The 23,504-nt window shown below is 38.8% G+C and overlaps 1 pseudogene; it reads left to right on the top strand.

The window, feature by feature from the left end:
* The first annotated feature begins 5,533 nt into the window (after positions 1-5,533).
* LOC119530354 lies at positions 5,534-22,438 on the top strand (annotated as a pseudogene).
* Positions 22,439-23,504: the final 1,066 nt, after the last annotated feature.

The raw sequence follows: 23,504 nt of genomic DNA, 5'->3' as shown, positions 1-23,504 counted from the left end.
ATTATCCCACAAAAATACTACTGTTTCAATACTTAAAAATAGCATAGATGAATAAAATGTGGTATATACATATAATGGAATGTTATTCAGCCATAAAAAGGAATGAAGTTCTGATATATGCTACAACATGGAGGAAACTCAAAGCCATCATATTGAGTGAAATAAGCCAGGCACAAAGGGACAAATAACACATGATTTTGGTTACATGAAATACCTACAATAAGCAAATTCATAGAGACAGTATTACTAGGGATCAGGGAAGGAGGGAAAGGGGAGTTAATACTTAATGGATTGAGAGCTTCTGTTGGGGGTGATAGAAAAGTTTTGTAACGGATGGTGGTGGTGGTGGTGCAATATCATAAATGTAATTAAATCACAGAATTGTACACATGAAAGTGGTTAAAACATAAACACAATACAAAGTATCCTAAATAGCATGGTATACTTGAAACAGGCATTTCTATCTCCTGTTTTGACTGTTGGAAGAACACTTCTATTTCAAGGTTCTACTTCCCTAAATATTTCTCTTTTCCTCTACTGGAGTCAACCTACTCCTCCTCTGTTCTCTTAAGGTCTCCTGTGTTATAGATATTTTTATATTTATCTTATTTCTTCTTTTAGGGTGGTAGGCCCCTTAAAGGGAGGACCATGTTATATTCAACTTTGTATTCTCACACTGCCTATTACAAGTATCCACACATGGCTGCACTTGATAAACATTTGTTGAACTCAACTATTATTCATCCTCATAGCATAGTTGACTTCACATTTCCCAATAACCTGTTGTGCTTTTCTCATCTTATTTTTCTGCTGAAGTCACTTGGGTATAAAGGTATAAGGAACTACTTTGGTCGTGATAAGAATAAAAGTCTAGTTCTGTTCCCAAGTTTCTTTCTGACTTTTCCGCAGTTAAGTTCTTTTCAAAGTTATGGTAATTTCCATGAACTTTTTTTCATTTGACCCAAGAATTCTTTTATCTCTTCAGGAGTCTTCATGAAGGATGGAGAAAAACTACTGTCATGGAAAGATAATGCATATCCTCCCTTAATTTGTACACTGTGTTGAAAAATTCCTTAAAAACATACTGAAAAAAATGTGATTTTACACAATACAGGATGGCATGTTTCAATAAGTCCAGCTATTTAACACAGTCATTAATAAAGAATGTCATTTTGCTTGGGGACTTATATAATGTTTACTGGTACCACATCCTACTAAATCTTTCTTGATTTGAAAAATTTCAAAATGTTTTCCTGATTTGGACTGAGAAAGGATAAGATTGGCTCTTAAATGAATAATGATTCAAAAATAGTGGAAATTATTGCTATACAAAACTAGCAGTTGTGTTTGTGCCTATCATTACTTGACAATACCTATTAGAAATTTTATGGATGTGATTGGCAGTCATTAGATTCCATCTCAGAAGAAGCAATGAAATCTTTTTTAGATAAAGTGAAGAGACTTAAACTAAGATTACATATGGTCCCCTGTATGAAAAATAGATTTCCCTGTACTTCTACTTAATTATACTCCTTAAACTTGCAATTTGTTATTTCATATCTGTTCTCCCTGCAGTATTGTAAGTGCCAAGAGTTGAAGGACCACATCTGACTGTTCATGACTGTGTCCCACGGCAATGCGTATAGTAGGCATTCAATGATTATGGGAGAAGGGAATGGAAGAAAGGAGAAGGAAGAAGAGAGAGAAAGATAAAAATCTAATTTGGTCCTATTTTTATTTCAAATTTCCTTGTCATTCTACCATAATATTTGACCAGAGTTTTAATTCTGATTTCTTCTAAAAATAATATGGAGTCATATTGGAAAGTTTTCACCAATTTTTTAGAAATTAAGATACTTTCATTTGCTCAGTGTTTTGGTTTGCTAAAGCTGCAGAATGCAATATATCAGAAATGGGTTAACTTTTGACAATGGAGATTTATTAAATTGCAAGTTACAATTCTAAGTCCATGAAAATTTCCAAATTAAGGCATCAACAAGAGGATACCTTCTCTGAGGAAAGGCTGCTGGCATCCGGGGTTCCTCTGTCACATGGGAAGGCACATGGCAAAGTCTGCTGGTCCTTCTCTCCTGGGTTCTGTTTCAATGGCTTTCTCTCCCAGCTCCTGTGGGTGCTTGCTTGTTTTTCCTGGGGTGTTTCTCTCTCTTATCCTCATGAAGGAACCCAGTAAAAGGATTAAGACCCATCCTGAATGGACTGGGTCACATGTCAATTGAACCAAAGATCCCAACCACAATAGGTCTGCCCCCACAGGGATGGATTAAAAGAACATGGCCTTTGTGGGGTAAATAAAAGCTCCAAACCAGCACATTCAGAATGGGGTTAAAAGCCTGTAGTGTGATTTATCCATTTGAATATTGGCTATTCATCATGTCTTTTAATTTTATTTTCTGAACAATATATCCCCATCCCTATTCCTTTCTCTTGGCCACTATTAGGGGAATATGATGTGTGATGGTTTAAATCTATTATGTCTCCCCCAAAGCCATGTTCTTTAATGCAGACTGATTGGTCTGTTGATTAGGGTGGAACCTATGATTGAATTATTTCCATGGAGGTGTGGACCCTGCCCATTCAGGGTGGGTCTTGATTAGATCACTGGGATCTTTAAATAGAGCTCACATAGATTACAGAGAGGACAAAAACAATGCAAATGCTTGCTGACACTTAGAGATGGTTGGAGATGCAGATAGAGGACGTTTGGAGATGTTAAGCTAAGAGATGAACCCCAGAGTTTGCCCTGGAGAAGCTAAGAGAGACCCAGAGGCATTTTGGACAAAGTTATTTTGAAACACAACCTAGGAGCAAAGGACCAGCCACCACCAGCCACGTGCCTTCCTAGCTGACAGAGGTGTTCTGGATGCCATTGGCCACTCTTTGGTAAAGGTATCCTCTTGTTGATGCCTTAGTGTGGACACTTGTATGGCTTCAGAACACTAAATTTGTAACCAAATAAACCCCCTTTATAAAAGCCAATCCATTCCTGGTGTTTTACATAACAGCAGCATTAGCAAACCGGAACATGATGGAAAAAATAATTGTAAACAAATTTCTCACGGGTCAGTAGGATCTTTGTCATGTTTAAGGAACTGCATGCTACAGCAATGTATTTCAATTTGGGAAACAGGAAACCTATTGACATTCTGCCACTAACATGCTTTGACACTGAATAAAACTCTTCAGCACAGTTTTTTCTTTGGAATAAAATGCCTCAACTAAATATTTTACTTGGTAACTATTTTTAAATATATGGACATCTAGGAATAAAACGTTCTGTCTAGTTACAAAATACTATATTACTTACATTCTTTATAAAAGCTTATTTAGGAGATTAAAAGAATCAAACAGGCATCAAAATTCTCAGCTGAAGACTATGACTTTAATATAACAGAAGACCAGGTATTGTGTGATTCCATTTATATGAAATGTCTTGATAGGGAAAATCACTAGAGATGGAAAGCAGATTAGTGATTGCCAGGGGCTGGGGGCAGGCAGAATGGGGAATGATTGCTAAAGGGTGTGGAGTTTCTTTTTGGATTGGTGAAAATGGTCTAACATTAGCTAGTGGTGATGGTTGTACAACTTTATGAATACAATAAATCTACTGAATTGTACATTTTTAAAGGGTGAATTTTATGATATGTGGATTATATCTCGAACAAGTTCTACTAAAGAAAAAAAAAGAAAGAAAGAAAAGACCTGGAAAAATACACACTCACACCTAAAAAAAGTGTAGACTTTAAAAATTAGTATTTTCCTGTTTAAAATCAGTTCCAAGGCCTCACCGTGCCTTCATTCAAATGAAGTTAATATTGCTTACAAAGCAAATTTGAGCTCCTCCTTTTTAATTGTACTCAAAGCTGTTTCTCATTCTTTGAATAAACGCTTTGAGGGCAAGTTTTCATCCTGTTGGAATGAATTTGATATTGAAAATGGTCAAAAGTCATTGCAACCAAATGTAATTAATGAGGTGTAACTATAAAATAGCACTTTCTCTTGCGCTCATAAAATAGCTCTGAGTGTTACTTCTAAAAGTTATTCCAGAAAGAGTTTGAGCAAGGTCAGCATCTGTGAATTAAATGTAAAATCTCCCATGGTGACTCCTTGGAATTAAAACATTTACTTTTACTTCTATATTTTAATGTATTAGTTAAAATAAATCTTATTACTTTATAGTTATACCTCTTGTTCATGATAGATGATGTGACAACCCAGGAACATAATTAGAAAAATGTGCTGCTATGCAAAGTTTAAAGGTGCCCTCCACCTCCAGGCCTGCTGGGTTACAACAAATAAATTCCCTTCCTTTCTCCCATGAGAGAGGTGGTTTGGGATAAGCATAATGAGAGTCTTAGAAGAGCAGGCATGTGAGTTTCCAGGTTTTCCTCTATTGATGTTAAGGTGAGCTAACCAAAGAAAACTAGGTAGGTGACTCAGTGCCATAGGTGCATAGTCTCTAGCCCAAATCCTGCCCTGAGGCCTTCTATAGACTTAAAGCACCTGTATAGACTTAAAGCAGCTGTGGGATTGAGTTGTGTCAACTGGTGGTCAGTACTCTGCAATCGTAGATTGGACAATAGACTGAGAGCCCGTTTCTATACCACCTGCACTCCTTCCCTGTGAGAAAGCATATGTGGGTACCTCAGAGCCTGTAGGCCTAGTGCAATGCAGCAGCTGTGTCTGCTTATGTAACCTTCTTGAAGCTGGTTACATGTAGTTCAGTCTCAGAGTGACGCTGTGTTCATGGAGCATGGTTCTCACACAAACACATTATAAAAGGTAAATTTTGCATATCTTGAATGCATTAAAATGGATAAAATTTATGCCCTTCTTGAGTATTTCTTGATCCCTATTCTTCCTCACCCCATATTCTTTGACACCCCAGATTCTCATTTGCCGACTCTATTTCCCCCTTTCTTGCTAGGGAGATTCCAACTCCAATCTTCCCTCTCTTCTCTTCTTCCCTTCCTCTTGCCTCTTGGGTTCTTTAGTATTTTGTCTGCTCTCCAATTCTGCCTCCCAAAAGACTAGAAAAGAATTTGGCAGGGATAGACTGACTTCAGACATCAGGATTTAGATAGAAATTGCCCAATAAATTAGGACTCAATTTGACATTTTTGGGGAGAGGAGAACCTGTGAATACTCCCTTATCAAAAATGTTTATTGTGTTTAGTTTATAATTGTGACATCTCCCACCACAGGTTAAAGTGTCTGTGCTACTTTCTCTCTGTTGCTTGATACTTTCTTTCCATTTCCTGTGGTGTCCTAGCTACACCTCCACTTCCCAAAGTATTTTTTGGTTGTTCTTTAGATTACATCTTTTTAGTTCTCCACATCTCCGGCATACCTTTATTTCACTGCATTGTCTTTTTCTCCCATCACAGTTTAGTATATCTCCTCGGATTCAGATTATTGTATCCTCTGCACTAGCCTGCATTTCCCAAGTGCTGGGCAGGGATTGAACCAAAAGATAAGAGAGGGCAGAGAAGAGGCAGGGATAAAACAGGGGAAGATGCACCAGTACAGGAAAGGAACTGTCAGAACTCAAGGCCAGGAAGATGAAGATGCAGAGAACAGGAGGCAAGGATGGGAGATTCACTCCTGAGTAAGATATTCTAAAGACTGTGCCCCAGGCTCCTGAGTAATTCAAAGAGAAGAGTTCTAAAACATTGAAGAATGGAAGCATCACTGGAATAATCACCTTTCAAGGGGACTACTTTGAAGGTGAGAGAACCATTTACAGGTTATACCTTGTTTTGTTGCATTTTGCAGATTCTGTGTTTTGTTTATTTGTTTGTTTTTTACAAATTGAGAGTTTGTGGCAACCTTGCATTGAGCAAGTCTATTGGTGCCATTTTCCCAACAGCATGTGCTCACTTCATGACTCTGTGTCACATTTTAATTAAGGTATGTACATTATTTTCTTTTAGATATAATGCTATTGTCCATTTAATAGACTACAGAATAATGTAAACATAACTTTTATATGCACTTGGAAACCAAAAAAATTCATGTGACTTGCTTTATTGCAATATTCACTTTATTGCAGTGGTCTGGAACTGAACCTGAAATATTTCCAAGGTGTGCCTGTAAAGTTACCCATTTTCCCATGTATGCAACAAGGATCATTTCCATGACTTCATAGCCATATCTCCTACATTCTGTGCTATTGTCCTTCATATCTGAAATAAAGGCTGGCAGGCATCAGTAATCATGCAGTTAGGGCCATCTTTTTTCTTTTTTAACACAGTGCACATGAAAGATTAAACAATGGGCCAAGGCAATAACACATTTCCAAAATGTGTATTGGCTAGTGTTGTGGGTTGGATTGTGTCCCCAAAAGAGATATGCTAGAGTCCTACCCCTGATAGCTGTAAATGTGACCTTATTTGCAAATAGGGTCTCTGCAAATATAATTAGTTAAGGTGGGACCTAATCCAACTTAATGGTGTTCTTATAGAAAAAGGGAAATTTGGACACAGAGACACCTAGAAACACAGACAGGAAGGCCATGTGAGGACAGAGGCAGAGATTGGAATGAAGCACGTACATCTACAAGCCAAGGAACACTAAGCATTGCCACAGACACCGGAAGCTAGAAAAGGCAAGGAAGGATTCTCTCCTACAGCTTTCAGAGGGAGGATGGCCCTACAGACACTTTGACCGGTACTTCTAGCTGTTGTGCATTAAAATGGTATTAATGATCTTGAATCCCCAAAACATCATAAACCTGTTGACCACAAATTAGAACATAAAAAAATTGAGAAAAACATGTTTTTGGGTAACCACTGACAATCAGACATTGGTGCAGGGATAAAATATGGACTAACTTGATGTTTGCCAGGTGACACTCCCTCAATAAAGATATTAACAACCAGATCAGTGAGGCATAAAAACCCAGTGCAGATACCACTGCAGTGAGCATCGTGGGGAGGCAGTCTGACAGCCGGTCATTCTGACTGCCAGCTCTAATGCCCATGCCGTGCTGTGAGGCTTGTTGTCACCCTCGCTGCCACACTGTGACCAGCGCCTCCTGCCAATGGTGATTGATTGGACCTTCCACTGACACCACACTGACTCCAGAGACCTCTCGTTAAAAGTAACTGCCTGCCTTGGGTTGGCCCCTCGGTCTGATGTATTTAGAGACTGTGTTATCCTCTACCTTTGAATGTGTCATGTGCCCTTGACCAGTTTACTGCACATTGGTTGTGCTGGCAGCTTGTGATTAAGCAAGCACATAAATTGCATTGAACGTTCAAACTACTGTCACGCCAAATCTGATTTTGATTTGTGATATTTTCTCAGGTCATTTTATTACAATTATACAACATTAGCCTCCAGAACTGTGAGATGATAAATTTCTGTTGTTTTAAGTCACCTGGCTTGTGGTACTTTGTTATGGCAATCCTGGGAAACTAAGACAGCTAGTTACTATATAGGAAATCTAAATGCTCTTATTACTTTAATTCCTCATGCAGGGCTTTGAGAGTATTTCTTGCCCCACTGAAAAAACTGTGGAGGCTCCCCAGGAAGAGTCAACTGGCTAAAATATGTAACAAAAGAGCTTTCAGAAAGAAGGTTCCCAGGAACCTGAACAAGCTCCCCCTCATCTCTTCAGACCTGCTTCTCTTGGTTTCTCTGATACAACAAGCCTGTGCCAATTTGCTAATGCTGCCATTATGCCAAACATCAGAAATGGATTGACTTTTATAAAGGAGGTTTATTTGGTTACAAAGTTATAGTCTTAAGGCCATAAAGTGTCCAAGGCAAAGCATCAACAATAGGGTACCTTCACTGAAGGATGGTCAATGGCATTCGGAAAACCTGTTAGCTGGGAAGTCATGTGGCTGGCATCTTCTTCCTTTGCTCCCAGGTCGTGTTTCAAAACGGCATTCTCCAAAATATCAGTGTCAGCTTCCAATGACCATCGTCAAAATGTGATTTTCAGCCACAGCTCTGAAATCCTTTTGTTTGTGAGCTCTTTTCATAGGGCTCCAGTGATTTAATTCAGACCTACCCTGAATGGTTGGGGTAACACCTCCATGGAAATTATCCAATCAAAGGTCTTGCCAGTTGTTTCAGTCACAGCTCCATGGAAGCACTCAATCAATAGGTTCCAACCTAATCAACACTAATACATCTGCCTGCACAAGACTGCTTCAAAGAACATGGTGTTTTGGGGGCATAATACATCCAAACCAGCACAAAACCCATTTCTAGCTCTTTACTTTCATGTGTGAAGCAAATGTCCTTTAACCTCTTTTTTTTTTTTTAATTAAATTCAGTTTTATTGAAATACATTCACACACCATACAATCATCCATGATATGCAATCCACTGTCCACAGTATGATAACATAGTTATGCGTTCATCACCACAATCTATCTCTGAACATTTTCCTTACATCAGAAAGAACCAGAACAAGAATAAAAAATAAAAGTGAAAAAAAAACACCCAAATCATCCCCCCATCCCACCCCATTTGTCCTTTAGTTTTTATCCCCATTCCTCTACTCATCCATACACTAGATAAAGGGGCTGTGATCCACAAGGTCTTCACAATCACACCGTCACCCCTTGTAATCTACATTATTATATAATTGTCTTCAGGAGTCCAGACTGCTGGGTTGGAGTTTGGTAGTTTCAGGTATTTACTTCTACCTATTCCAATACAGTAAAGCCTAAGAGGTGTTATCTATATAGTGCATAAGAATGTCCATCAGAGTGACCTCTCGACTCCATTTGGAATCTCTCAGCCACTGAAACTATTTCGTCTCATTTTGCATCCCCCTTTTGGTCAAGAAGATACTCTCAGTCCCACGATGCCGGGTCCACACTCATCCCTGGGAGTCATACTCTGCGTTGCCAGGGAGATCCACAACCCTGGGAGTCGGGTCCCACGTAGTGGGGAGGGCAGCGAGTTCACCTGTCGAGATGGCTCAGTTAGAGAGAGAGAGGGCCACATCTGAGCAACAAAGAGGCACTCAGGGGGAGACTCTCAGGCACCATTACATACAACTTTAGACTTTCCTTTGTGGTAATGAGCTTCATAAGGGCAAGTCCCATGCTTGAGGGCTCAGCACATCAAACCACCAGTCCCAATGTCTGTGACAACATACGCTAGGGGATCAGCATCTTAAAGTTTAGAGATAGGCCTTACAATTCAGGGATAGAGTTAACTGCTGTAAGAGCTTACAATCTAGGGACTATTACAATTATTGTGTCCACGTTAGGCTATGTTCTAAGATTCAATTCTGAGTTTACACATTGTAGTTAGTCCATATTAGTGAGGCATCATCCCTCTCACCATGTTTTCTCCAACACTTTTACTCCTATATATATATTTTCCTACAATTTTATAGAGTTATATTCACATACCATACATTTATCCACAGTGTACAATCAGTTGTTCATGGTATCATCATAAAGTTGTACATTTATCACCACAATCAGCATTTGAACATACTGATTACTACAAGAAAAATTGTTTTTTTTTTTTTTTTAGCAATAAGAAAAAATGATAAAAAGAAAAATAACATGTCATACAATACAATATACTACTAAGGACAGCAAATAACACCACTACCAAGAATCCCGTATTACTCCCCTATATCCCCCTCTCATGTACATTTAGCATTGGCATATTGCCTTTGTCACATTTAATGGAGGTATATTACAATGTTACTGCTGACCATAGACTCAAGTTTGCTTTGATTATGTTTTTTCCTGAATACCATCCCTTTTTCAAATTTCTACATGGTTGACATTCATTTGCTTTCCCACATGCAAAAACATTTTTGTATTTGTATATTTAGTAACAGTCATTGGCCACTCCAGTTTTTGCCACGTTATACAGTCCCAGTCTTTATCATCTATCTTCTACATTCCCACCAACAATGAATAAGTGTGCCTTTCTCCACATCCTCTCCAGCACTTGTCATTTTCTGTTTTTTGGATAATGGCCATTCTGGTAGGTGTGAGATGATATCTCATTGTGGTTTTGATTTGCATTTCCTTAATAGCCAGTGAAGTTGAGCATTTTTTCATATGCTTTTGAGCCATTTGTATTTCCTCTTCAGAAAAATGTCTGTTCATGTCTTTTGCCCATTTTTTAATTGGATTGTTTGTCTTTCTGTTATTGAGATGCAGGATTCCTTTATATATTTGGGATATTAAACCCTTATCTGATACGTGGTTTCCAAATATCATCTCCCATTGTGTAGGTTGCCTTTTGACTTTTCTGACAAAGTTCTTTGATGTACAAAAGTGTTTAATTTTGAGGAGATCCCATTTGTCTATTTGTTCTTTGGTTGCTCGTGCCTTGGGTGTGAGGTCTAAGAAACCACCTCCTTTCACAAGATCTTTAAGATATTGCCCTACATTTTCTTCTAAGAGTTTTATGGTCTTGGTGCTAATGTTTAGGTCTTTGATCCACTTTGAGTTAATTTTGGTATAAGGTGTGAGATGGACATCCTCTTTCATTCTTTTGGAAATGGATATCCAGTTCTCCAAACACCATTTATTGAACAGACTGCTCTTTCCCAGTTGCTTCGGCTTCACTGCCTTATCAAAGATCAGTTGTCCATAGATGTGAGGGTCTACTTCTGAACACTCAATTCAATTCCATTGATCAGTATATCTGTCCTTATGCCAGTACCATGCTGTTTTGAGCACTGTAGCTTTGTAATATGCTTCAAAGTCAGGTAGTGTGAGACCTCCCACTTCACTCCTCTTTCTCAAGACATTTTTGGCTATTCGGGGCATCTTACCCTTCCAAGTAAATTTAGTTATTGGTTTTTCTATTTCTGTAAAGTAAGTTGTTGGGATTTGAATTGGTATTGCATTGAATCTGTAAATCAGTTTAGGTAAAATTGCCATCTTAACTATATTTAGTCTTCCAATCCATGAACATGGTATGTTCTTCCATTTTTTCAGGTCTTGTTCAATTTCTTTTTGCAGTTTCTTATAGTTTTCTATGTAAAGGTCTTTTGTGTCCTTGGTTAAGTTTATTCCTAAATACTTGATTCTTTTGGTTGCTATTGTAAATCGGATTTTTTTCTTGATTTCCTCCTCTTGTTGCACATTACTTGTGTATAGGAACACTACAGATTTTTGCGTGTTGATCTTGTAGCCTGCTACTTTGCTGTATTCATTGACTAGTTCTAGTAGCTTTGCTGTAGATTTTTCTGGATTTCCTACATATAGAATCATGTAATCTGCAAATAGTGAAAGTTTTACTTCTTCCTCTCCAATTTGGATGCCTTTTATTTCTTTTTCTTTCCTAATTTCTCTAGCTAGAACTTCCAGCACAATGTTGAATAGCAATGGTGATAGTGGGCATCCCTGTCTTGTTCCTGATCTTAGAGGAAAAGCTTTCAGTCTCTCCCCATTGAGTGTGATGTTAGCTGTGGGTTTTTTCATATATTGCCTTTATCATATTGAAAAAGTTCCCTTCTATTCCTATCCTTTGAAGTGTTTTCATCAGGAAAGGATGTTGAATTTTGTCAAATGCCTTTTCTGTATCAATCGAGATGATCATGTGGTTCTTCTGCTTTGATTTATTGATGTGGTGTATTACATTAATTGATTTTCTTGTGTTCAACCAGCCTTGCATACCTGGAATAAATCCCACCTGGTTGTGGTGTATAATTCTTTTAATGTGCTGCTGGATTCGATTTGCGAGTATTTTGTTGAGGATTTTTGCATCTATATTCATTAAAGAAATTGGTCTATAATTTTCTTTTTTTGTAGTATCTTTGCCTGGTTTTGGTATTAGGGTGATGATGGCTTCATAGAAAGAGTTAGGTAGCTTTCCCTCTTCTTCAATTTTTTTGAAGAGATTGAGCAGGATTGGTACTAATTCGGTCTTGAATGCTTGGTAGAATTCACATGTGAAACCATCTGGTCCTGGGCTTTTCCTTTTTGGGAGCTTTTTGATGACTGACTCAATCTCTTTACTTGTGATTGGTTTGTTGAGGTCATCTATTTCTTCTTGAGTTAATGTTGGTTGTTTATGCTTTTCTAGGAAGTTGTCCATTTCATTTAAGTTGTCTAGTTTATTAGCATATAGTTGCTCGTAGTATCTTCTCATTATCTCCTTAATTTCTGCAGGGTCGGTAGTTATATTTCCTTTCCCATTTCTGATTGCATTTATTTGCATCTGCTCTCTCTTTTTTTTTTGTTAGCCTAGCCAGTGGTCCATCGATTTTATTGATTTTCTCAAAGAACCAACTTCTGGTTTTGTTGATTCTCTCTATTGTTTTCCTGTTCTCAATTGCATTTATTTCTGCTCTAATCTTTGTTATTTCTTCCCTTCTGCTTGCTTTGGGGTTAGTTTGCTGTTCTTTCTCTAATTCCTCCAGGTGAGCAGTTAACTCTTCAATTTTTGCTCTCTCTTCTCTTTTAATATAGGCATTTAGGGCAATAAATTTCCCTCTCAGCACCACCTTTGCTGCATCCCATAAGTTTTGATAAGTTGTGTTTTCATTGTCATTTGCCTCAAGGTATTTACTAATTTCTCTTGTAATTTCTTCCTTTACCCACTGGTTTTCTAAGAGGGTGTTGTTTAGCCTCCATATGTTTGTGAGTTTTCTGACCTTCTGCCTTTTATTTATTTCCAACTTCATTCCATTGTGATCTGAGAAAGTGTTTTGTATAATAAAAATATTTTTAAATTTGTTGAGACTTGCTTTGTGACCCAACATGTGGTCTATCCTAGAGAATGTTCCATGAGCACTTGAGAAAAAAGTGTATCCTGCTGTTGTTGGATGTAGTGTTCTATAAATGTCTGTCAAGTCTAGTTCATTTATCATACAATTCAACATCTCTGTTTGTTTAGTGATCCTCTGTCTAGATGTTCTATCCATTGATGAGAGTGGTGTATTGAAGTCTCCAACTATTATTGTAGAGGTATCTATTTCTCCTTTCAGTGATCGCAGTGTTTGCCTCATGAATTTTGGGGCATTCTGGTTTGGTGCATAAATATTTATGACTGTTATGTTTTCTTGATGAATTGACCCTTTTATTAATATATAGTGCCCTTCTTTGTCTCTTTTAATTGTTTTGCTTTTGAAGTCTAACTTGTCTGATATTAATATAGCTACTCCCGCTTTTTTCTCATTATTGTTTGCATGAAATATCTTTTTCCAACCTTTCACTTTCAGTCTATGTTTGTCCTTGTGTCTAAAGTGAGTTTCTTGTAGACAGCATATAGATGGGTCCTGTTTTTTAATCCATTCTGCCAGTCTGTGTCTTTTTATTGGGGAGTTTAATCCATTTACATTTAGTGTTATTACCGTAAGGGCAGTACTTTCTGCTACCATTTTGTTTTTTGGAATTTATATGTCATATCTTATTTTTTCCTATCCTTTTACCTTTCCTGATAATCTTCATTTCTGCACTCTTCTCCAACTCTCTCTCTCCTGTCTTTTCCTATCAGCCTGTAGCGCTCCCTTTAGTATTTCTTGTAGTGCCGGTCTCTTATTCACAAACTCTCTCAGTGTTTGTTTGCCTGAAAATGTTTTAATCTCTCCCTCATTTTTGAAGGAAAGTTTTGCTGGATATAGAATTCTTGGTTGGCAGTTTTTCTCTTTCAGTATCTTAAATATATCATGCCACTGTCTTCTTGCCTCCATGGTTTCTGCAGAGAAATCTGTACATAGTCTTATTGACTTTCCCTTGTATGTGATGGATTGCTTTTCTCTTGCTGCTTTCAGAATCCTCTCTTTGTCTTTGACATTGGACAATCTGACCAGGAAGTGTCTTGGAGTAGGTCTATTGGGATCTATTCTATTTGGGGTACGTTGTACTTCTTGAATCTCTAATTTTCTGTCTTTTATAAGAGTTGGGAAATTTTCAGTGAATATGTCTTCTATTACTCTTTCTGCCCCTTTTCCCCTCTCTTCTCCTTCTGGGATACCCATAACACGTATATTTGTGCGTTTCATGTTGTCACTCAGCTCCCTAAGACCCTGCTCATATTTTTCCATTTTTTTTCACCATCTGTTCTTTTGTGTGCATGAATTCGAATGACCTGTCTTCCAGTTCACTGATCCTTTCTTCTGCCTGTTCAAATCTACTGCTGTGTCCCTCCATTGTGTTTTTCATCTCCTCCATTGTGGCCTTCATTCCCATGAGTTCTGCCATTTGTTTTTTTAAGTTTATGAATTCTTCTTTATGGTCAGCCAGTGTCTTCTTTATATCCTTCAGCTCTTTTGCTATATCTTCCTTCATTTCATCAAATTTATTTAGCATTAGTTGCCTCCACTCCTGTGTCTCAGCTGAGCTATTAGTTTGTTCCTTTGTCTGGTCCATGTTTTCGTGTTTCCTGGTATGGCTTGTTATCTTAAGTTGTCTAGGCATCTGATTCTCTTGATTAGTTTATTTTGGAGCTTGTTTTCTCTCTTTTACTTAGTGGTTTTCTTGTTGGTTGGCTTTGTTTTCTGGCCTCTGTTATTCAGTTCGACTTATTCTAGACCTCTAACTTAGGTTCTATTTAGTTGATCAGAATTTTTCCCCTCTTGTTTTTTCTGTTTCTTGCTCTGCCTCTATGTAACCTTTTCGTGAGTGGGTCTCCTCAGATGTGGTTGACCCTAGTCAGATTTTCCCAGTCTAGTGAGGCCCAGGTCTCATTGGGAGGGTATGGAGTTTTCCTGAGAATGAGACCCTCCTATGAGGCCTTTAGAATTGGTGCTTTTCCTCTCCTGTCCAGCAGGTGGCGCTGGCCAGCCCGCAGCTCCCCCACCAGTGTAAGGAGGTATGGAGCCTTTAGTTCTCCTGGTGACTCTGATCCTGTCAGGGGCATGGCTGACTGAAGCTGGAATTTGAATTCCAGCCCCTGGGGTCTGAATTCCCAGAAGGAGGACTGCCAGTTGAGCTGGGCCTCCCTCCACTCTCCCAATCCTCAGAATTCCAGTTGTCTCTCAGGGGCGCTATTCCCTTCTCCTCTCTCCTCTTTGGGGCCTCTCCAGGTAGATTCCTTGGTCAGCCTGAGTTGCCAATTAAAGATGGGGGTGGAGGCCTTCAGTAGTGAATAGGGAATTCAAAGACACTGTAGATACTCTGTCTCCCCTCAGGCCCAGCCTAGTCCCTCAACCTGGGCTTTCCGATAGAAAATAACCACATATATTACTTTTAGATTAAAAAAAAAAAAAGTAGAAAGGAAATCAAGAAAAAGAAAAAAGGAAAAAAAAAAAAAAAAAAAAAAAGAGTCTCTTTTAAACGTTTTTCCCCAGCCTGGAAGTTTTGTCAGTGTCAGAATAGAGCATTTAAAGATATGCTTTGGGCTATTGTCTGATAATTACTCTCCAACCGCTTCAGTTCCACCCCTGCCGGGGGTTATTGAAATGCAAAAAGATAAGGGATCAGCGAGAAGCCAGAAGGGACAAAATGTAAGGGAAAAAAAATATGGCTTTTTTGGAGTCTGGGAATGGGTGCCCGCTTTTACATGCCCCCACTTCTTGGAGCCCAGCCCTTCTTTAGCACCCCAGCTCCCAAAGTTAGTTAATTAATTTGTTAATTAATTCTGCAGTTAAGGCTGGTTTGAGCCTCCCTTCTTGCCCTCAGCAAATTGCTGTTTTTTGGTTTCTTTTTTCTCCCCTTTCAGGGAGCCGGCAGCAAGACAGTCTGTGAGGTCTGGGTGGGGAGGGGTACCAGACCCCTGGTCCGGGAAACTTACAATGTTCGCTGCGATCTCTGCTTTTCCTCCAATTCCAAACTTGTGTCCAATGTGTGACTGGTTACTGGAGATCCCGAAAACACTGTTTCATATAGTTCTTGGGTAACTGCCAGCTGCTCTACGGGAGAGACGAAATTCTGCTCCTCACCACTCCGCCATCTTGCCCTGCCTTCACTGGAGGATGGCCAACGGTGTCCGGAAAACCTCTGTTAGCTGGGAAGGCACGTGGCTGGCGTCTGCTCCAAAGTTCTGGTTTCAAAGTGGCTTTCTCCCAGGACGTTCCTCTCTAGGCTGCAGTTCCTCAAAAATGTCACTCTTAGTTGCACTTGGGATATTTGTCCTCGCTCAGCTTCTCCGGAGCAAGAGTCTGCTTTCAACAGCCGTCTTCCAACTGTCTCTCATCTGCAGCTTCTGTGCTTTCTTCAAAGTGTCCCTCTTGGTTGTAGCTCCTCTTCAGAATGTCACTCACAGCTGCACTCCTTCAACCTCTTTTTGCTCATCCAAATGCTTCCATTCTTTAAGGTCCAGATGAAATCCAAACTCCCCCAAGACTGTTTTTGACTGCCCAAGTTACATTAATACTGTTTTAGTTTCCTAGGCCACTTAAAGCAGATACCATGAAATGGGTTGGCTTAAATGATGGGAATTTATTAGTTCACAGCCTTGAGGCCATGAAAATGTTCTAATAAAGTCATCATCAAAACAATACTTTCTTCTTGAAGACTGGCTGCTGGTGATCCTTGGCTCCTCTGTCACATGGCAAAGCACATGACTGCACCTGCTGGTCTGCCCCTTCTCTTCTGGGTTTCATTGTATTCAGCTTCTTGCTTCCATGACTTTCTCTCTCTCTCTTTCTCTGTATTCATACCATCCTGAGTGAAGTGGGTCACACCTTATCTGAAGGAGCTTCATGAATAGGTCCTACTTATAATGAGTTTACACCACAGGAATGGATTAGATTGAAGAACATGTTTTTCTGGGGCACATAAAGCTTCAAACCACCATAAATATGTATTTTCTCTGAAATTCTATTGAATTTTGGTTCTTGCATCATTTGGAACTTGTCTCATAATTGCACCATAGATGGTAGTTTCATTTTCTTAACCACACTACAAAGATTTCTGAGGGCTGGAATTATAGTGCATCTTTTGTATTCACCACTCATCTAAAAATACTCAATGCATAATGGATCTTTGGAAAATACTAACCATGTATAGTTAAATCAACAAGCAAATATCCAAAAGCCCAGGATAACAGACTGTTCTTTGGTAAAGAAGAATTGATAAAGGCCAAAGTTGTGGGAGAACTATTCAAGATCTGGGCTTGAGAAAGCTAAATACTTTGTCAAATTCATGCTCATGCAATGTATATCTAGGTCAGAAAATATCAATCACAGTGTTTTGTTTTGTTTTTTAAATTTATTGTGGTAAAATATATATAACATAAAATTTGCCATTTTAACCTGTTTTTTTTGAGAGGATCTCTTTTTTCATTGTGGTAGCATATATAATTCAAAATTTCCTGTTATTAATAATTTCTAAGTGTACAATTCAATGGCATTAGTTGTATTCACAAAGTTGTGCAACTATCACCACTATTTATTTTCAAAAGTAATTACAGTCCTTTTTTTTAGAAAAAAAATTTTCCATTCATACTACATTCTGGGAAGTTGTTATCCAAATTATTGGTTGTTTTTCAACAAGAAAACAAATTTTGATATCTGTAGAGAATCAGTTATGAAAGATTTTACAAAATTAGATCTGGGGCCTGGAGTGAGCTCAGTTTGTAAAGTTCATTTTCCTCATGAGGAAAACAAAGACAATACTTTCAATCTGACAACTTGATCTTTTGACACACAGAATGTCAGTAAAATAAATGTGAGAAGATACAAATCTGGCATAATTGAAGAATGAAAGGAGTGAGTGAGACTTTGCCAACTTGTGTTGTTCATTTCTACATAATTTTATTCCATTTTTCTTATATTTAAGTGTAGACCTCTTCCAGTTTTTAGATCTAACCAGGGTTACCCCTTCTCTTAAGCAGTTAAGACATTACATTTATTCATAAAATGATCCTATGGAACATTAATTAGCTTAATGGGTACTGTGTGAAACTTAGTATAAGTACAAAACAGGCAAAGATCTGAAACACAACACAATGACAGGGTGAGGAACCAACAAAATTAATGTTGAATTAACACCAAAATTAAATATATATAAATATATGTATATATATATATATATATATATATATATATATATATATAAACTACATGGTTCATGTAAAAAAACTATTAAAAGCATATTGTAGGGGAGGAGAAAGAAGATGGCGGCATAGAGAAGAGTGGAAGTTAGTCCTCCTGGAACAACTAATAAACAACCAGGAACAACTAGTAACTAATCTAGAATAACTGCTGGGGGACAACCGTGACTGTCCACACATCATACACCAACCTGGATTGGGAAGAATGCCCGAGATAACAGCATAAAATCTGTAAGTAAAGACTGCAGACCTGAGCTGGGACGCCACTCCCCACTCCTCCCATGGCAGCCCAAACTGCAAAAACTCACCGCGCGAGAGAGCAGCCCTTTCAGAATAAGTGAATATATCTCAGTCCAGCTTCAACTGGGATTTTGATCAACAAAGTTGGACTGCTCAATACAAGCTACAAATCCCCAACACGCGGAGGCTTTTAGTGATGGCTGACCTTAAAGAGCTGGAGGAATTCTCTGTGCTGGGAGGGGGAGCCCAGAGGACCAGGTGCTGTCTCTAGCCAGCAGGTGAAGCCAGGAGACTGTCGGCTGCCCCTGAAGGGGTGCTTTCTGTTCCTTTTTCTCTCTCTCAACCTGGGCAGTTCAGTGGAGAAAGCCACAGGTGTTTTCAGTTCAGAGCTCTCTGACACAGACAAGGGTGGAGATAGCAGAATCAGAGAGACAAGGAATGTATTTAAATGCTGATGATGTCTCCCCAGGGGTTGTACCTTCCTGTTTTAGCTTGCTAATGCTGCTGGAATGCAAAACACCAGAAATGGATTGGCTTTTATAAAAGGGGGTTTATTTGGTTACACAGTTACAGTCTTAAGGCCATAAAGTGTCTAAGGTAACACCTCAACAAAGGTACCTTCACTGGAGAAAGGCCAATGGTGTCCAGAAAACTGCTATTAGCTGGAAAGGTACATGACTGTTGCCTGCTTGCCCCCAGGTTGCATTCCAAAATGGCGTTCTCCAAAATGTCTGCATCAGCTTCAAACGGCCATCTTCAAAACGTCTGTCTCAGTTCCAGCTAGCTATGAGCTCCTTCTGCCTGAGCTTATATGGTGCTCCAGTAAACTAAACAAGGCCCATGCTGAATGGGCAGGGCCATGCCTCCATGGAAATTATCCAATCAGAGTTATCATCTACAGTTGGTTGGGTCACATCTCCGTGGACACTGAACCAGTAGGTTCCAACCTGATTCACACTAATATGTCTGCCCCCACATGAATGCATTAAAGAATATGGCTTTTTCTGGGGGACATAAATATACAAACCAGCACACTTCCCTAAGAGGAAGGAGGTGGTGCCCAGCCCTACTACTGGCCTCCCATTCAGAACCAGACCCCAAAGCCTGGGGGAAAACAGCCAAAACAGAAATTAAGGACTAAGGGGGACAAATCTCCTTACCCCAGTCAGGAGTGACAGGCTGACAGGCGCCACCTGCTGGGCAGGTTAGGAAAAGCACAGTGGCTTGAGGTCTCACAAGGTGTGTCAATATTCTAAGACATACCCTCACAGAAACCTGATATTAACTATTGCCCCCTTCTGAGATCTGAGCCTGTTCTTGTCTGGGAATACCTGATTGGGGTAACCAAGGAAACCAGATGCCTATACAACAGAAAACTACAACCTACACTAAGAAAAATGAAGTTATGGCCCAGTCAAAGGAAAAAACTTACAATTCAACTGAGATACAGGAATTGAAACAACTAATGCTGAATCAATTCAAAAAGTTTAGGGAAGTTATGGCAAGAGTGATGAAGTGTATAATGAAAACACTGGGTGAATATAAGGTAGAAATTGAAAGTTTGAAAAAACAATTGGCAGAATCTACGGAAATGAAAGGCACAACACAAGAGATGAAAAACACAATGGAGACATACGACAGCAGATCTCAAGAGGCAGAAGAAAACACTCAGGAACTGGAGAACAAGACACCTGAAATCCTACACACAAAAGAACAGATAGGGAAAATAATGGAAAAATATGAGCAATGTCTCAGGGAATTGAATGACATGCATGAATGTCATGAATGTACATGTCATGGGTGTCCAAGAAGGAGAAGAGGAGGGAAAAGGGGCAGAAGCAATATTAGAGGAAATAATCAACAAAAATTTCCCATTTCTTATGAAAGACATAAAATTACAGATCCAAGAAGCTCAGTGTACCCCAAACAGAATAGATCTGAATAGGCCTATGCCAATACACTTAATAATCAGATTATCAAACATCAAAGACAAAGAGAGAATACTGAAAGCAGCAAGAGAAAAGCAATCCATCACATACAAAGGAAGCTTGATAAGACTATGTGTGGATTTCTCAGTAGAAACCATGGAGGCAAGAAGGAAGTGGGGTGATATATTTAAGATACTGAAAGAGAAAAACTGCCAATCAAGAATCCTGTTTCAGGCAAAACTGTCCTTCAAATATGAGGGAGAGTTCAAAATATTCTCTGACAGACAGTGACAGAGTTTGTGAACAAGATACCTGCTCTACAGGATATACTAAAGGGAGAACTACAGACAGATAGGAAAAGACAGATGTGAGAGGTTTGGAACACAATTTTGGGTGATGGTAGCATAGCAATGTAAGTACACTGAACAAAGATGACTGTGAGTACGGTTGAAAGAGGAAGGTTAGGACCATGTGGGACACCAGGATGAAAGAGGGAAGATAAAGACTGAGACTGTATAACTCAGTGAAACCTAGAGTGTTCAACAATCATGATAAAATGTACAAATATATTTTTACATGAGGGACAACAAATGAATGTCAACCTTGCAAGGTATCAAAAATAGGGTGGTTTTGGGGGAAAAATACAATCAATGTGAACTAGAGACTATAATTAAAGAATCATTGTATTATGCTTCCTTTAATGTAACAAAGGCAATATACCAAAGCTAAATGCATATAAGAGGGGGACATAAAGGAGGGGTATGGGATTCTTGGCATTGGTAATGTTGTCTGACTCTTTATTGTACTTTAGTTTAATGCTATCTTTCCTTTTGCTGCTTCCTAGCTATCATTTTTTTCTCTTTCTTTTTTTTTTCTTTTGTCTTGCTAACTTCTTTGACTTTTCCTCCTTCTTTGTGGAATAAATGGAGATGTTCTCATATAGATAGTGGCCATGGTGGTGAATGCATAAATACATGACTATACAGGGAACTATTGATTGTTTACTTAGGATGGAATGTATGGTGTGTGAACAAAACTGTGTTTAAAAAAATGGGTTGATGAAGAAAGCCTGAGGGCACCATATTGAGTGAAATAAGACAGACCCATAAAGGCAAATATTGCAGGGTCTCACTGATATGAACTAATTATAATATGTAAACTCATAGACATGAAATATAAGTTACCAGGATATAGAATGAGGCTAAAGAATGGGGAGCGGTTGCTTATTATGAGCAGAATGTTCAACTAGGTTGAACTTAAATGTTTGGAAATGGACAGAGGTGATGGTAGCACATTGTGAGAATAAATAACAGTGCTGACTGGTGTGTGAAGGTGGTGGAAAGGGTAAGCTCAGAGTCAGGTATGTCACCAGAAGGAAAGTTGGCAGTTAAAGGATGGGAATGTATAAAACAGTGAATCTTGTGGTGGACAATGTCTGTGATTAACTATACAAATATTAGAAATCTCTCTCATGAGCTAGAACTATAACTAGAAGTTCATAATAGAGGGGCATATAGGAAGAAAAGTATACCTATTGCAAACTATATACTACAGTTAGAGTATTTTAACATCATTTTGTCAACAGTAACAAATGTACAATACCAATACTATGTGTCAATAATGGAGGGGGGATGGTTAGGGGTATGGGAGGATTTGAGCTTCCTTTTTTTTTTTTTTTTTTTTTTTTTTATTTATTTCTTTTCTGGAGTAATGAAAATGTTGTAAAAATTGAAAAAAAATTAATTGTGGTGATGGATACACAGATGTATGATGGTACCGTGGGCAATTGATTGTATGCTTTAGATTTTTGGGTAATTGTATGGAATGTGAACAATCTCAATTTTTTAAAAAAAGCATATTGTGGGCTACTTGATGGCTGAAGAGGTGGCTGCAGCACCCAGGAGAGCCATGGGTCATGTGGCCAAGACCAAGTGTTTGTCTGAGGGACCCATTTCACATCCCTGGGAAGTGTACGAGACTCTAAAGGCAATCCTGAGCTACAGTCATTGAATGAGGTTTTACAGCTCTTTAACCCATTGCACGGGACCAGGAAACAAGTTTTTAAAAGTGTTGCCAGAGCATTAGAAGGAGCCAGAATTACGATAAATAAAGAATTCAAAAGTAATAAAGATGGGACTTCTCCTAAGAAAATACAAAAGCTAATGGAAAAAGGTTCTGATTTTAAATTGTTTCTCAGAACATGTGTCATACAAGGTATTCACACAGACCACAAAACACTGTAACTGGACCCTAGGAAGGACAATCTTGTAGAAAATGTGCCATATTGTGATGTTCCAACTCAGAAGCCATGAATTTTCTAGGATGAAATGAAATCTTTGTACTTTTTAATTTAAAAATATATCACTTTGACAAAAGTCTTGGAAAAGCAAATATTTTTCTCTGAACTAGCATACTGAAAATTAATGAATTAAAGTATAGCTTCATAATCAAATTTCAGGTTAAAAAGACATTATTGAGAACGACAGAATATAGTTAAGTTTCCAAAGGCCATTAGGTGAAAGGACTTTCCATTTTCATTGAAAATCAAACTTTATAAAGTGAAGTAAATGCTTAGGTATATCATAATAACATCTCTTTGACCCTGAAAATATTTCAAATATCTTCGTCTTACCATAACTTGTTGAGAAAGCATTTTTTGACAAGTTAGTAGGTTCTCCTCCAGTGTGAAATGAAACTATTAGATTAAATTGCTATTTACCAGGCCAAAGGGTAAAGGTTGAAACGGATTGCGTTTTAAAACTTCAACTTTCATATGAGACCAAGGGAATAGATATCTATTTGGTACAGGATCTAAATTTTCTAAACGGTACAACTCTACAGTCGATTTGTTCAAACACCACAATTGCATGGAACTTTGAATAGGAAGTGAGATACGGTAGGTTAGTATAGGCTGGAGTGAAATAGTGACACATCCTAGAGTAATTTGGCCAGATAATAAAAAATATATTTACAGCCTCCCCCTCCCCAGCCCCGAGGATCTGGGGGAAGGTGCGGATGTGTTGGACATCCTCACCTGGACTGGTGTTGATGTTGTCACAAACATTGGGACTGGCGGTTTGATGTGCTGTGCCCTTGAGCATGGGACTTGCCCTTATGAAGCTCATTACCACAAAGGAGAGTCTAAAGTTGTATGTAATGGTGCCTAAAAGTCTCCCCCTGAGTACCTCTTTGTTGCTCAGATGTGGCCCTCTCTCTCTCTAACTGAGCCATCTCGACAGGTGAACTCGCTGCCCTCCCCACTACGTGGGACCCAATTCCCAGGGGTGTAAATCTCCCTGGCAACGCAGAGTATGACTCCCGGGGATGAATGTGGACCCGGCATCGTGGGACTGGGAGTATCTTCTTGACCAAAAGGGG

This window comes from Choloepus didactylus, chromosome 3 (genome assembly GCF_015220235.1).
Source record: "Choloepus didactylus isolate mChoDid1 chromosome 3, mChoDid1.pri, whole genome shotgun sequence".
Classification (NCBI taxonomy): Eukaryota; Metazoa; Chordata; class Mammalia; order Pilosa; family Megalonychidae; genus Choloepus; species Choloepus didactylus.
Note: the sequence above shows the minus strand (reverse complement) of the source record. Positions and strands in the feature narration are given on the sequence as shown.